This window comes from Lissotriton vulgaris, chromosome 1_1, assembly GCF_964263255.1.
Source record: "Lissotriton vulgaris chromosome 1_1, aLisVul1.2, whole genome shotgun sequence".
NCBI classification, from domain to species: Eukaryota; Metazoa; Chordata; class Amphibia; order Caudata; family Salamandridae; genus Lissotriton; species Lissotriton vulgaris.
Window position 1 is genome coordinate 1157735864 of NC_141685.1, and position 13053 is coordinate 1157748916.

General features: G+C 50.3%; 1 protein-coding gene across 3 annotated transcripts in view; it reads right to left on the bottom strand.

Annotated features, from left to right (window-relative positions):
- The window catches only part of TROAP (trophinin associated protein), a 395831-nt gene that overhangs the window by 39162 nt on the left and 343616 nt on the right, over nt 1–13053 (bottom strand). The window lies entirely within an intron of this gene.

Below are 13053 nucleotides of genomic sequence, written 5' to 3' on the forward strand. Positions count from 1 at the left end.
AATAAGTTACTTACCTGTAATGTAGTTCTCCAGTACTAGAATCTTTCATGGATTCATATGCCTGAATCATTCCCAGTCGTTGAGATGGAAGCCCCCAGTATTATTAAAAGTAATATCCTATTAGACATAGAACATAAGGTCCTAGGCCTTAACACCTTTGTAACCTATCCCTGTCGTTTTGTAAAACAGGACTAAAACTTAGAACCAGACAATCGAAAGACACCACCCTGTAGAACCTTCCTGAGAGAAGATCCAGTTCCTCAGATTATCCAAGCACAAGTGCGCACAAATAGAAATAAACTGAGATATCTAATGGAGCCTTCTCCAGGGAAGGTGTCCTGTTCGGCGTTTGCCAATCCCGGGAGGGTTCCGCCGCTCCTATACTGTAGACCGAGACCCTCACTTCCGGGCGGAAGCAGAGTCCCGGTCTAGCCTTTTCGCAAGGCTTCTCTGTTGCCCTGTAGCGCTTCCGGGGGAATCGCTTAAGACCAGCGATTCCCGCCGGTTCGGCGCTTTGGATCTTCTGGTTTCCTAGTTCGTGTCTTGCGAGCACTCCGAGCTGCTTTCCGAGTGAGCCGAGGACGCGAAGTAGATGAAGCTATTATAATCATATACGCAGGGTGCTTCGTATTCCTAAAGCAGCGCCTCAAAATATTCCTAGCCAATGCCTTTTTTAGAGTACCCTCTCAAACTTTTTTTATCCCACTTACAGTGCTAGATAGCACCCCTATGCATGTAGGCCCCACTGCCAGAGTGTTTCTGCGCTTGAAGAATATTTGCATGTACTTTCATTTCAACCCGTGTCATACGTGCCAATGCACCTGTCTCAGCAGGGTGACTCACGATTTTGTAAACCAGATACAGCTTTATTTTTACTGTCTCCTTCCTAAAATTGACTCCAAAGTAATGCAAGTAATTACAAATGTTTTTTTTATTTAAATTGTCCCTCTTTCTTGCTTCCAAATGTTGGCATAATGCTGTATATGGTGTTTTACTTCCCTGTGCGCAAGGAGAGAGCAGGCCTGTCTGGAAATGTGTGTGTACTGAAAGAAATGTGCACTGGAAGAACCTATGATTCAAGTACAAATGTCAATACTTAATACTTTGTGTGTTTAATAGACAGGACAACTGTACTTTCCCAATACCTTGCATTGGTGAAAAATGCATTTGGAAAAAAACAAAACTATTAACAAGTATAACAAGATAAAACAGGCATCTTCGGCTTACTTTGGGAGTGTTGGAATGTGGGGATCCCGTGAAATATGAAGGTCATCTCCCTCGACATGCCATCAATTAAGCACTATGTTAACAGCTTTAGGCATGTCATTTACAAATCATCGACATCATGAATTTAAGTCTAATTAGTTTACCTGAAGCCAACAACCCCTTCAACATTAAATGCATTAAAGTGCTTGGTGCGTGGCTCCTCTGGCTAGGTTTGACGGCTCCCCAGGGAGCCAAGGCGCAAAGTTTGGGAACCGCTGACTTAATTTATACAGACGGACCAGAAATCATTGAAAATGTGTGACAGTTAAGGATGGCAGGAAGGAACAAAAAGAAAGAAGGCTCACCTTATTGAAAAAGAAGTCAGAGAACCGCATGTCCCACTGCTGCATCTCACTTAACCTCAAGACGTAGTGCTTGGTGAATGTGTGTGGTGTTCTCCAAGTTGCTGCTCTGCAGCTCTCTGGAAGGGACACACCTGCAAACAGCACCGTAGACGTTGACATTGCTCTGGTAGAGTGAGCACGGACTCTTGACGTCAGAGGTTGGCCCGCTTGCTGTTGGCAGAACACAATGGAACGCGATATCCATTTTGAAATGCTCTGTTTAGTGAGTAGGAAACCTTTTCTAGGTGTACTGTACAATCTAAAAAGTTGATTTTACTCGCAAAATGATTTTGAACTGATCAGGTAAACCTTTAGGCACCGTTTGACCTCCAAAGAGTGCAGAGAACGCTTCGCTTGAGTTTGTGGAGTTGCAAAGAATTATTTCAAAATGATTGACTCATTAAGGTGAAAATCCGAAGGAACTTTGGGAATGAACTTAGGGTTTGTTCGTAGAATAACTGTGATGCTTGAATTGTCAGAAAGGTTCTTGGGTAGTTAACGCCTGGAGTTCACCAACTCTTCTCGAAGTAAGAGCTAGGAGGAGAGCGACCTTCCAGGTAGGAACTTTATATCCACTCTGTGAATAGGTATTCACTGTATTCAGATGCCATGCAGGAGGAGGTGCCCTTACCGGAGCAAACATTATGAGCAGGCCTTTGAGAAACTGTTTGACCAGCTTGCTGTACCATAGAGATGGAACATTAGCTGATCTGCGAAAACTGGAGATGGCAGCTAAATGAACCATAATTGATGCTTGAGCTAAGCCGAAGCAAACCAAGTTTAGAAGATAAGGTAACATTTCCTCTGTAGGTGAATGGAGAGGATTGACTTTAGATGATGCACACCAGATGCAGAATCTTTTCCATTTGAGCGAATAAGTCCTGTTGTACGAGTTACTTACCTTCGGTAACAATGTATCTGGTAGAGACAATTCTAGTCGCAGATTCCTTAACGTAGAATTGTTCCCAGGCGTGAGACTGGATCCGGAAAACTTTTCTGCCACAGTATCCCTGAACCAAGGGTCGAGACCCAGCCAGGGGACCTAAACACCAAGGACTGTAAGAGTCAGTAGTGCAAGCAACACAAGGAAGCAGGGCACAAACGAACCCTACATTGGAGACCAAATGCATGGGCACCAAAGAACCCAGGCATCCATCACCCAATCACCAGAAAGAAGGAATGGAGCAACAAAAACAACTAGGAGAGCATCCTCCTAGGGAGGGGGTAAGAAAAAGGCACTCGCAGAGGAACGTCGTCCTGAAGCAGGCGAGTGCAGAAGACTGAGAAGGCTCCTCGCAGAAACTGGGAGGACGGGTGGGTCGTGAAGGAATCTGTGGCTAGAATCATCTCTACCAGATACAGGATACTCCTTTTGGAGCGATAGTTTGCGCTTTATAAATATCCCATACAAATACAAATACATTGTTACCGAAGGTAAGGCACAAGTTACTTACCTTCGGTAACAATATATCTGTATGAAACATTAGTGTTAGATTCCTTACCTTAGAATATCCACAGGCGTCAGATTGGATCCGGAAAGATTTAGTCAGCAGTACCCCTGCGCGTCGGTATGTGTCGTCTGCGGCTCCGCGTCAGTCATCGGGATCGCCGGAATGACGTAGTCAGAGTACTTAGACGCCGCCCTCGCGCGCTGAAGTCGGTTCTGTACATAGCTTTCAGCGCCAGGAACGCAGAGCCATGCAAGAAACAGACACTGGTGCCATGAAACTAGGGCCCTCAAAGGGAGATACCTTAACCCTAGATATCGGTTCGCAGAACGGGGAGGATGGGTGGGGCGGTAAGGAAGCAAACACTAACTAATGTTTCTTACAGATATATCATGACCAAAGGTAAATAACTTGTGCATCTGAAAGAAACACGTTAAGTGTTAGATTCCTCACCGTAGAATAGATACCCCAGCAATACCAACCCCGGTGGTGGTCTGAGAACCAAGATCACATCAGGAAGTCCTGGAGAACGGAACGGCTGAAAAAGCCATCTCTCCGAACTGGCTGTCCAGGCAGTAGTGCTTAGCAAACGTGTGCAGCGAGGACCATGTAGCTGCCTGACAGATGTCCTGGAGGATAAACCCAAAACTGCGCCGAGTCCAGAAGAGGAGCTTCTGAGAGGGGCACAGGTGTGACTTTGGCACGTTGATGGAGAACCCCAGCGAGTGCAGGAGATCGGCTGTAGTCTGGAGGTGGGAAATGACTGTCTGGGGCGAGCCCGCCTTTAACAACCAGTCGTCGAGATAGGGGAAGACTGGAACCCCTGATCCGCGCAGATTAGCTGCGACCACCGCCATCATTTTCGTGAACACCCGAGGGGCACTGGTGAGGCCGAAGGGGAGCACGGTAAACTGAAAGTGCTTGTGGCCTACCGTGAACCGCAGGTAGCGCCAGTGGGCCGGCAGGATGGGTATGTGGAAATATACGTCCTGCAAGTCCAACACTACCATTCAGTCTCCAGGGTCTTGAGCAGCCAGGACCCGCGCTAAAGTCAGCATCTTGAACTTCTCCTTGCGGAGGAAGCCGTTGATGCTCTGGAGGTCCAAGATAGGGCACAGGCCCTGTTTGCCCTTCTTGGGAACCAGAAAATAGTGGGAGTAGCAACCACGTACTACTTCTGGCACTGGAATGAGCTTGATAGCCCCCTTGGGCAAGAGGGCCGTAACTTCCTCCTGCAGAAGTTACAAGTGATCCCCCGACTAGCGGTGGTACTGCGGTAGCATGGCTGGAGGGGTCACCTCGAAGGGGAGGGAGTAGCCCCTTCGGACGATTTGCAGCACCCACCTGTCGGTGCCAGTGAAGAAGGTGATGGTGAACCCTGCCTCCAACTGGCGTGGAATGGGCCTGAAAGCTCGGACTAGGAGTGCTTTGAGGCGGATGCTGCAGGAGTGGATGTGGAATGACCTTGCCGTTGTCCCCCTACACCGCCACGGCGGTTACCACGTCCGCGACTGCGTTGAGGTTTGTTCTGCAGCCTGTCGTTCAACGAACGTGTGGGGCGCCCCTTCCTTGGCCACGAAAGGGACGAAAAGCAGAAGTCTGCTGGCGTAGGCCCGACAGACCCAAGGACTTGGCCGTAGCCCTGGAGTGCTTGAAACGCTCAAGCGCATTGTCTGCTTTGTCGCCGAACAAGCGATGGCCATCAAAGGGCATGTCCATGAGTGTATTGAGGACATCCCTTGAAAAATTGGCGGACCTCAGCCAGGCGCGGCGACGGATCGCCACTGTTGTGGAAATCGCTCTGCCCAGGGAGTCTGTGGTATCAAGTTCACATCTGATAGAATAACGTGCTGCGTCCCGCCCCTCAGAAAGAGCCTGGGCGAGCCGTGTCTGGGCCTCCTCCGGACACTGGGCAGCACGTCCGCTACCGTATCCCTCAAGGAGTGGGAGTAACGGCCCAAAAGGCGTGTGGTGTTGATGGAACGCAACCCCAGACTAACTGAGGAGAATCCTTTCTTCCCGAACTGATCAAGCCTTTTGGATTCCCGGTCTGGGGGAGCAGTCGGGGATGCGGTCTGGGACGTGTAGAGGCCTGGATCACCAGACTCTCGGGGGTAGGGTGAACAGACAGAAAGCAGGGATCGCCCGAGCCAGCGGTCGCGTCAGGCCACGTTCCGATCCATAGGGGGCACTGTGGAGGGCTTGGACCAAGTGCCCATCAGAACGTCTGTGAGGGCTTCATTGAACGGCAGCAGAGGCTCTGAAGAGCTTACTGGCAGCTGAAGCACCTCAGTGAGGAGATTAGTCTTCACGGCTGTCGCAGGGAGCTCAAGAGACAAGGCCTTGGCTGTCCTGCGCAACACCACACCATACTTGGCACCCTCCTCCGTAGCCACGGAGGGAGGAGAGACGAAGCCAGTGTCAGGCGAAGTGTCACGACCACTGGCACCCCCCAGCTCGTCTGCCCAGTCCTGACTTAGCTGGCACTGCAGTGTCAGAGGGTCCTCAGACCCCTCCGAGTCCACCCCTTCATCCGTGTCCTGATAAACAGGCAGAAATGACGGAGCCGGGTCAGGAGATTGCTCAACCATCGACGCAGAGGATGGCGCCGGAAGTGGCACCATCGGTGTCGGCGCCAGCAGAGGAGTCGTGAGGTCAACTGGCTTCCACTGGGATCCAGGCCTTGATTCCCCGTGGGCGCTGCAGCTTCGGGACTGAAGTCGACGACGGCGCCAGGTCAGTTACAGGCGTCACACGGCTTGAAACCTGGCATCCCTACCGGCACCAGGGGTCGAAGTCGACTCGAAAAGAGATAGTCAAAAAGACCAAAAAGTTAGTCAAAAATGACTAACGGTACTAGCTCTTCCCGGATCTGTGCTTGCCGACACGGAAAAGTACTCAGACGACATCATTTCGGCGATCATGACGCCTACCGACGCGCAGGGGTACTGCTGACGAAAAACGAATAGTTTCTTACCTGTCTGTGTAGTTTTGCAGCTTGAAGATCTTTCTGGATTCACTATGCTGTGCATATTCCGCGGTCTTGTGGTTGGATCCGGATTCGTAGTCTTTTCTTCGTTTTTTTTCGTCGCCCAGGTGGGCGTTGGCGTCACCCCTCCTTGGGTGTATTTCCGGTGACGTCGGCATGCTTCCTGCTGAAGCTCCCACCCTTGGGCGCCATCTTCGGGTTCTTTTTTCTGTGTTTCTTTCGTCTCCGAAGTGATGGCAATGTATGTAGGTGAAACCTTTCAACCGCTTTGTACATAAGGTCCTTTCTACTTTTTTTTTTTTTTTTTTTTTGACCACCTCTTACCTCTCCAGACTCATCTTTCTGGCGAAGGTGGGTGGGTTCGCTAGTGAATCCAGAAAGATCTTCAAGCTGCAAAACTACACCGACAGGTAAGAAACTATTCGTTTTGCAGCGTGAATCTTTCTGGATTCACTATGCTGTGCATAGATTTTGTAGAGGTTTCTCATTTCTGTGGCGGCTGGGTGGAAGATGAGCTCTGGTTTTTGAATATGTGCTGGAGCACCTTTTGTCCGACTTGGGCTTCCTTGTTCATCTGAACATCCACGCAGTAGTGTTTCGTGAATGTGTGCACCGAAGCCCATGTTGCCGCCAGGCATATGTCTTGTATGGGTGTGTTAGCCAGGAAGGCTATTGTAGCACCTTTTTTCCTAGTGGAGTGGGCGCGTGGCCCATTCTGCTAGTTCTTGCCCTGCCCTTTTGTGGCAGAGTTGAATTGTTTGCGCGATCCATCGTGCAATAGTGTTCTTGGTTACTGCCTTTCCCATGAAACTGTTGGCGAATGACCCAAAGAATTGCTTGACCTTCTGGCGTCTAGGGTGTGTAGGGCTCGCTCTGCACTAGTGGTTGGTTTTTGGAAAAAACTCGGTATCTGTATGGACTGGTTCATGTGGAATTTGGACACCACCTTTGGCAAGAAGTGTGGGTCGGTCCTCATCACAACCCTGTCATTGTGTGTTTGTATGTAGGGTTCCAGTAGCGTTAGCGCTTGAAGCTCGCTTACTCTGCGTAAGGACGTTATTGCAACCAAGAAAGCTGTTTTCATGGTCAGCATTTCTAGTGAGGCCTTGTGGAGTGGTTCAAAGGGCTCCTTCATGAGTTCCGTTAGCACTATGTTCAAGTTCCATGCCGGTGGCGGCACACGCTTGGGTGGTGCGATCCTCTTCGCTCCTTCCAGGAACCTCTTCACAACCTGTGATGTGAAGAAACTCCTGCCCATCTCACCCCTTGTGTAGGCGACTATCGCAGCCAAGTGGACTCAAGGAGGACGAGCTGAGGTTCTTCTCCAGTAAGTGCGTGAGGTATTTTAGCACTGTGGAGTCCTTCTTCATTTTATTGTGAAGTCTCTCTTTCCTGCACCACATCGTGAATCTCTTCCACTTTGCCACATAGCACTTCCGTGTGCTGGGCCTTCGTGCCTCCCGAAGGACCCCGAGGGTGCTCTCTGGCAGTCTCAGGTGTGCGAACTCTATGTCCTCAGGAGCCACGCCACTAGGCTCAGGCTCTCTGGCTCTGGGTGCAGTACCTCTCCGTTGTGCATGGAGAGCAGGTCTTTTCTCCTGCCGAATCTGTGGGGTGCACTCTGTGTCATCTCCATGATCTGCGAGTACCAGGTCTGTCTGGCCCACTGTGGCGCGACCAGTATCAGGGTCATGTGCTCGCTCTGCACTTGCTCAGTACTCTGTGTATCAGTGGTATCGGGGGAAAAGCGTAAGCAAATGTCCCGGACCAATCTATCCATAGGGCATTCCCAAGGGAGCCCTCTTCGGGTTGTCTGGATGCTAAGTTTTGGCATTTTGCATTCTGGCGTGTTGCAAACAGGTCCACTGATGGCGTTCCCCACCTGTTGAACAACCACCTCGTCTCCTGAGCATTGAGCTCCCACTCGTGGGATGCCGATATCGGTCTGCTGAGCCAGTCTGCTTGAATGTTCTCCTTCCCCGGTAGGTGTATGGCCAGTAGGTCTATCCTGAGGGGGATGGCCCATCTCCAGGTCTCCTGCGCCAGTGTCGAAAGCGTGGTTGACTGTGTTCCACCCTGCTTGTTGATGTAGAACATCGCTGTGGTGTTGTCCGTCTGCAGCAACACCTTGTGCTTGTACAGTCTTGTTTGGAATGCTTTCAGTGCCAGGAAGATTGTTTTCAATTCTAGGTAATTGATGTGCTTTGTCGCATCTGTTGGTGTCCACAGACCCCTCACTTTGAGTTCCTCCATGTGAGCGCCCCATCCCTTCAGGAATGCGTCTGTGGTGATGGTCACAGTTGGTGTTGGGGGTGTTAGAGGCTTTCCCTTTGTTATGTTCTCCATGGTCCACCATGCCATCTCCTTCTGCACTGTGTGCGTCACAACCACTACATCCTCCCAACTGCCTGAAGCCTGTGACCATTGTTCCTGGAGCCATTCCTGGATGGGTCTCATGTGAAGTCGTACATTTGGTACCAGGTGGATGCATGATGCCAGCATCCCCAAGATCTTGCTCGAAGTCCTCACTGTCCGAGCTTGTCCCCTCCGGTAGAGGCGAGTTTCCCTCACCAGGGCTCTTGCTCTCCTGTCGCTGGGGAACACCCTGCCCTGTGAGGTGTTGATCTGTGCCCCCATGAAGATCTTTACTCGCTCCGGCTCCAGTGACGATTTCTTCCAATGGATGGAGAACCCCAGGTTTATTAGCGTGCTCGTCACTGTATGTGCGTCTTTCTTGCATTTCTGGTAGGAGTTTGCTTTCACTAACCAGTCGTCCAGGTAAGGGTATACGTGTATTCCCTGCCTTCGCAGGTGCGCTGCGACTGCCGCGAGGCACTTTGTGAAGACCCTCAGTGCTGATTTTAGCCCGAAGGCTAGTGTTGTGAACTGGCAGTGGCTTTCTCTGATCGTGAACCTGAGCATATGCTTGTGCTTTACGTTCATTGGGATGTGCAGGTAGGCGTCCTTGAGGTCTATCGTGACCATGAAGTCTCCGATCTGCAATTGCGGCAGCACCTCCTGCAGGGAGGTCATTTTGAATTTTTGTGTTTTTATGAATTTGTTCAGGAACCTCAGGTCCAGAATGGGTCTCATCGTCTCGTCGACCTTTGGCACGAGGAAATACGTTGAGTATATTCCCTTGTTTCTTTCCTTGAAGGGAACCCGTTCTATGGCCTGCTTTTGTAGGAGCTCCTTTGCTTCTTCCTGAAGCCGCTCTAGCTGTTCGTTTGCTAGTGGCTTTCTCATTGGTCTCCTGCTTGGTGGCCTCCCCTCCAATTCTATGCAGTATCCGAATTGGATGATGTTGAGGATCCATTTGTCTGATGTGATCTCTCTCCATTCCTGGAGGTAGAATCTTAATCTTCCACCCACTGGTGTTATGTGGTGGTAGGTGTCCAGTTTGTCTTGACCCCTTTGTACGTGTTGCCCCCTGGGATCTTTTCTGTGGGCGGGCACACGGATCTCTTTGAAGTCATTTAGAGGCGGGCTGCTGGCCCCCTCTTTTATGCTGTCCTCGTCCATTTCCTCTCCCTCGAAAGGACTGGCCTCTTGACTGGTACTGCCAGGACTGCTTCTGCTGACTCGGTTGCGCCTGCGAGTCCGCCTGGTGTCTGTTGGAAAGCCTGGTGTGAAGTACCTGGCTGGTTTCCACCCCTTCCGCCGGGCCTCCGTGACTGGGTGCCCCTCTTGTTGCCTCTGAACTGCAATGCTCCCATGGATCTTGCAGTTTCATTGTCTTTCTTTAGTTGACTGAGTTTGTCGTCAACCGTTGTTCCGAACAGCGTCTCGCCGTTGAACGGTGTGTTCAAGATGCTGTGTTGAACCTCTGGTTTGAAGCCCGAGATTCTGAGCCATGCGTGTCTTCTTTCGGTGACACACATCATCATGAGCCTGCTGGAGGTGTCTGCTCCATCCAGGGCCGTCTTGAGGCAACAATTTGCCGCATTCTTCCCGTCTTCCACCAGTTTCTCGGCCTTCTGCCTGGCCTCCTGGGGCAGGTCTTTCACCAGCCGTCCCAGCTCCTCCATGATCTGGTACATGTGCCTGTTTATGAGGGAATTGGAATTAGCCATGCGCCATTGGGTCGCGGCATTCCGTTCGATCCTCCTGCCCACTAAGTCCATCCTTTTGCTCTCCTTATCAGGTGGTGGGCCAGAAGTAGTGGCCACGTTGGCCCTCTTCCTTGCTGTGGCCGTGATGATGGAGTCAGCCGAGACCATGCCTCGAATTTAGGCTGGGTACTTTGATGAATGCTTGTACTTCTTTTCCGTTATGGGAGTGACTGCCTTGCATGTTGCGGGCTCCCTGAATGCTTCCATCCCCTGCGCCAAGACGCTATCGAGCATCGGCAGATACTGGCTCCTTGTTTGCGTGGGGAGTAATGTCTCGAGAAGAAAGTCCGCTTTTTGCTTCTCTTCGTCGAGCTTGAGTTTAAAAGCTGCTGCCGCAGACTTTATCACCGAGTTGTAGGCCCCGATGTCGTCCGGCGGCGATGGCCTCGAGGGATATGTGTCGACCGCCTCTTCCGGGCTCTCTGTGTCGACATCCAGGTAATCCTCCTCCTGCGGGTCAGAGGTGGCCGACTCGGCGTCCATCCTGCTGTCTTCTTCTTCCCCATAGCTGTAACTCTCGTAGGGGTTCTCGTCATCTTCCTGGTCGTCGACCATTTCGACGCCAGGCTCATGCTCCTCGACGTTTTCGTCTTCCTCCTCGACCAGTTCTAGCACGGGTGGCTTGGTCTTGTGGGGAATCGTGAAGGCTCTCATCTTGGCGTCGAAATCTTTCTTCCGCTGCAAGATATTTTCCATTTCAGCTTCTAGTCGCCTTCTTTTCTTCTCCATCTCGGCCGCGTTGTCCGCGCCGGGATGTTCGGCTTCTCTCTTCGGCGCCTGGCTCGGCGGCGAGATTTTCGGTGCCGAAGACTTAGACGCCGAACTGGGTTTCGGGTCCCTGGACGGCGTCGGGGCTTTACGGTCTTTCTCCCTCGGCGTCGATCGGTCCCTTTCGGGGGCGATTTCCGATGACTTCGGCTGTTCAACAGCTCTCGGCGCCGGGGACTCCTTCTCAGAGGATCCGCTGGGCCTGTGGGTAGTCGCGGACGCCAGGTGTTTCTGCGTCGGCGCTTTCGGGGTCTTGCCCTCGTTTTTTCGAGACTCAGAGTCTCTCATGTTCTTGGGGAACGACGAGTCTCCTACCTTATCTGATGTCTTCGTGTAATTGGTCTCTACGACCGTGTAGCTGTCGTCTTCGGCGGCAGCGTTGTCCTCTTCCGAGGACATCCCCAGCTCGTACAGAGATGGCGTCGGGGCTTTTCCTTGGAGGGTGGCGTGCGCTACCCTCTGGCTCTTTCTCACACGAAGGGTCTTCGGGGCGAAGGCGGAGCAGGCGTTGCAGTCCTCGCTTCTGTGGTCTACCGGTAGGCAAAGGTTGCAAACCGGGTGTTGGTCTTTCTGCGCGTGATTGTGGTGGCAGTTACGGCAGAACTTGAACGGCGTGTTGTCCATCATCGAGTGTTCGGGCCTCCCTGGCCGAGTGGACGTCGACGATCGTCGAAGTCCTCAATGATTTTCCCTTCTTTTTCGCTGGTCTTTGATCGGCGAAGTCTTCCTTTAGTCTTCTTGTGAATTTCTTCTTCAATCTCAGTCTTTTCCTTGAACTTTCTCCAAAAATGTCTGGAGCCCAACGGGAACGATCCAGACCCGGATGAGTCACAGGCCCTAAGCTGAAGAGAACCCCAGCACCATGGAGGAACACCTGCCCCACAGGCGATGTATTAGAACAAAAAAGGGCAACCCAGTGTAAGAAAGTGGCTCTATATATACTGGACCAAAGTAAGGTACAGTGTGTGTATAGCGTCCCCAGTCTCAAGAGGTATAACGGAGGCTAAAGTCAGATATGACCCTACTCTCTAAAGTGGTAGCTTGGACGAGCAGTAAGGCAGTATCAGGACAGTGTAAAGCACTTGTTGTACACACTCAGTCAGCAAATGGTTTCACACACAAGAACTGAACTCTAGGCCAATTGTTTTATTTTAGAACCAACAGGTCTCAAATATATATTTTTCTCAATATGAGAGACTTTAGGTAATTACTTTGCAGAAAGGCAATAGACTTTGTAAGTTCAATAGCTACAGTGGTTGCAAGAGGCAACACAATTCTCAACACAATTTAACATTGCGCTCAATGGGTTTTCCTACATAAATGCAGTTGATTACTTTGTACATTACTTTTGGAACTCCAGGACTGGATCCTGGATACAGTCCCGGGACCTAAGCTGTAAACAGTTAAGTAAAAGCGTTTTGGTTACAGTTGTGATTTTAAAAGAATATGAATGTATTTTCAAAGTTGACAAACTTTTCAGTGAAAAACTAGCAATGTTATCCTATGGAAGGAAATTCAAGCCACAGGTAAAGTAGGTTCTTGTTACTTTTGTAATCCAGTACTGGACTCCTAGGTTCAGTACTGAGGTCTCTACCTAAGACAGGTAAGTAATTATGTTTTAGTAGTTGGAACGATTTTTAAGAAATATTTGTAGTTTGCAAAAATAGAAACTTCGAAGATATTTCACAGAAAAACAGTCAATGGTTTCCTATCGAAGAAAATTCTGGTTATCGGTAAGGAGTAGTTTCTGTCCTGTAACTCCAGTTCTGTAGTAGGGGTATCTCTGTTATAGTCATAATCTAGTGAATAGTCCCGCCCATGTGCGTGGACCCCGGCAATCAAAAATAATCTCTTAAGTTGTCAAATCATGCAGAAACCTGCAAAGACACTTAAGAGAGGATTTAAAGACAAATAATGCAGCCTATATCCATAGGCTACACTGTCCAGTACTTCAACTAGAAATTCCACCAAATAACACCACACATAATACAGCCTGCCCAGTTTCTACCATAGAGAAACTTGCCTCCCCCAGTAAAAGACACTGGAATGATAGAGAGGAAGGCATGGACAGACAAGCCCCATAGGCTGCCATTATTTGGCTTAAATAGGATACTGTGCCTTTAAGA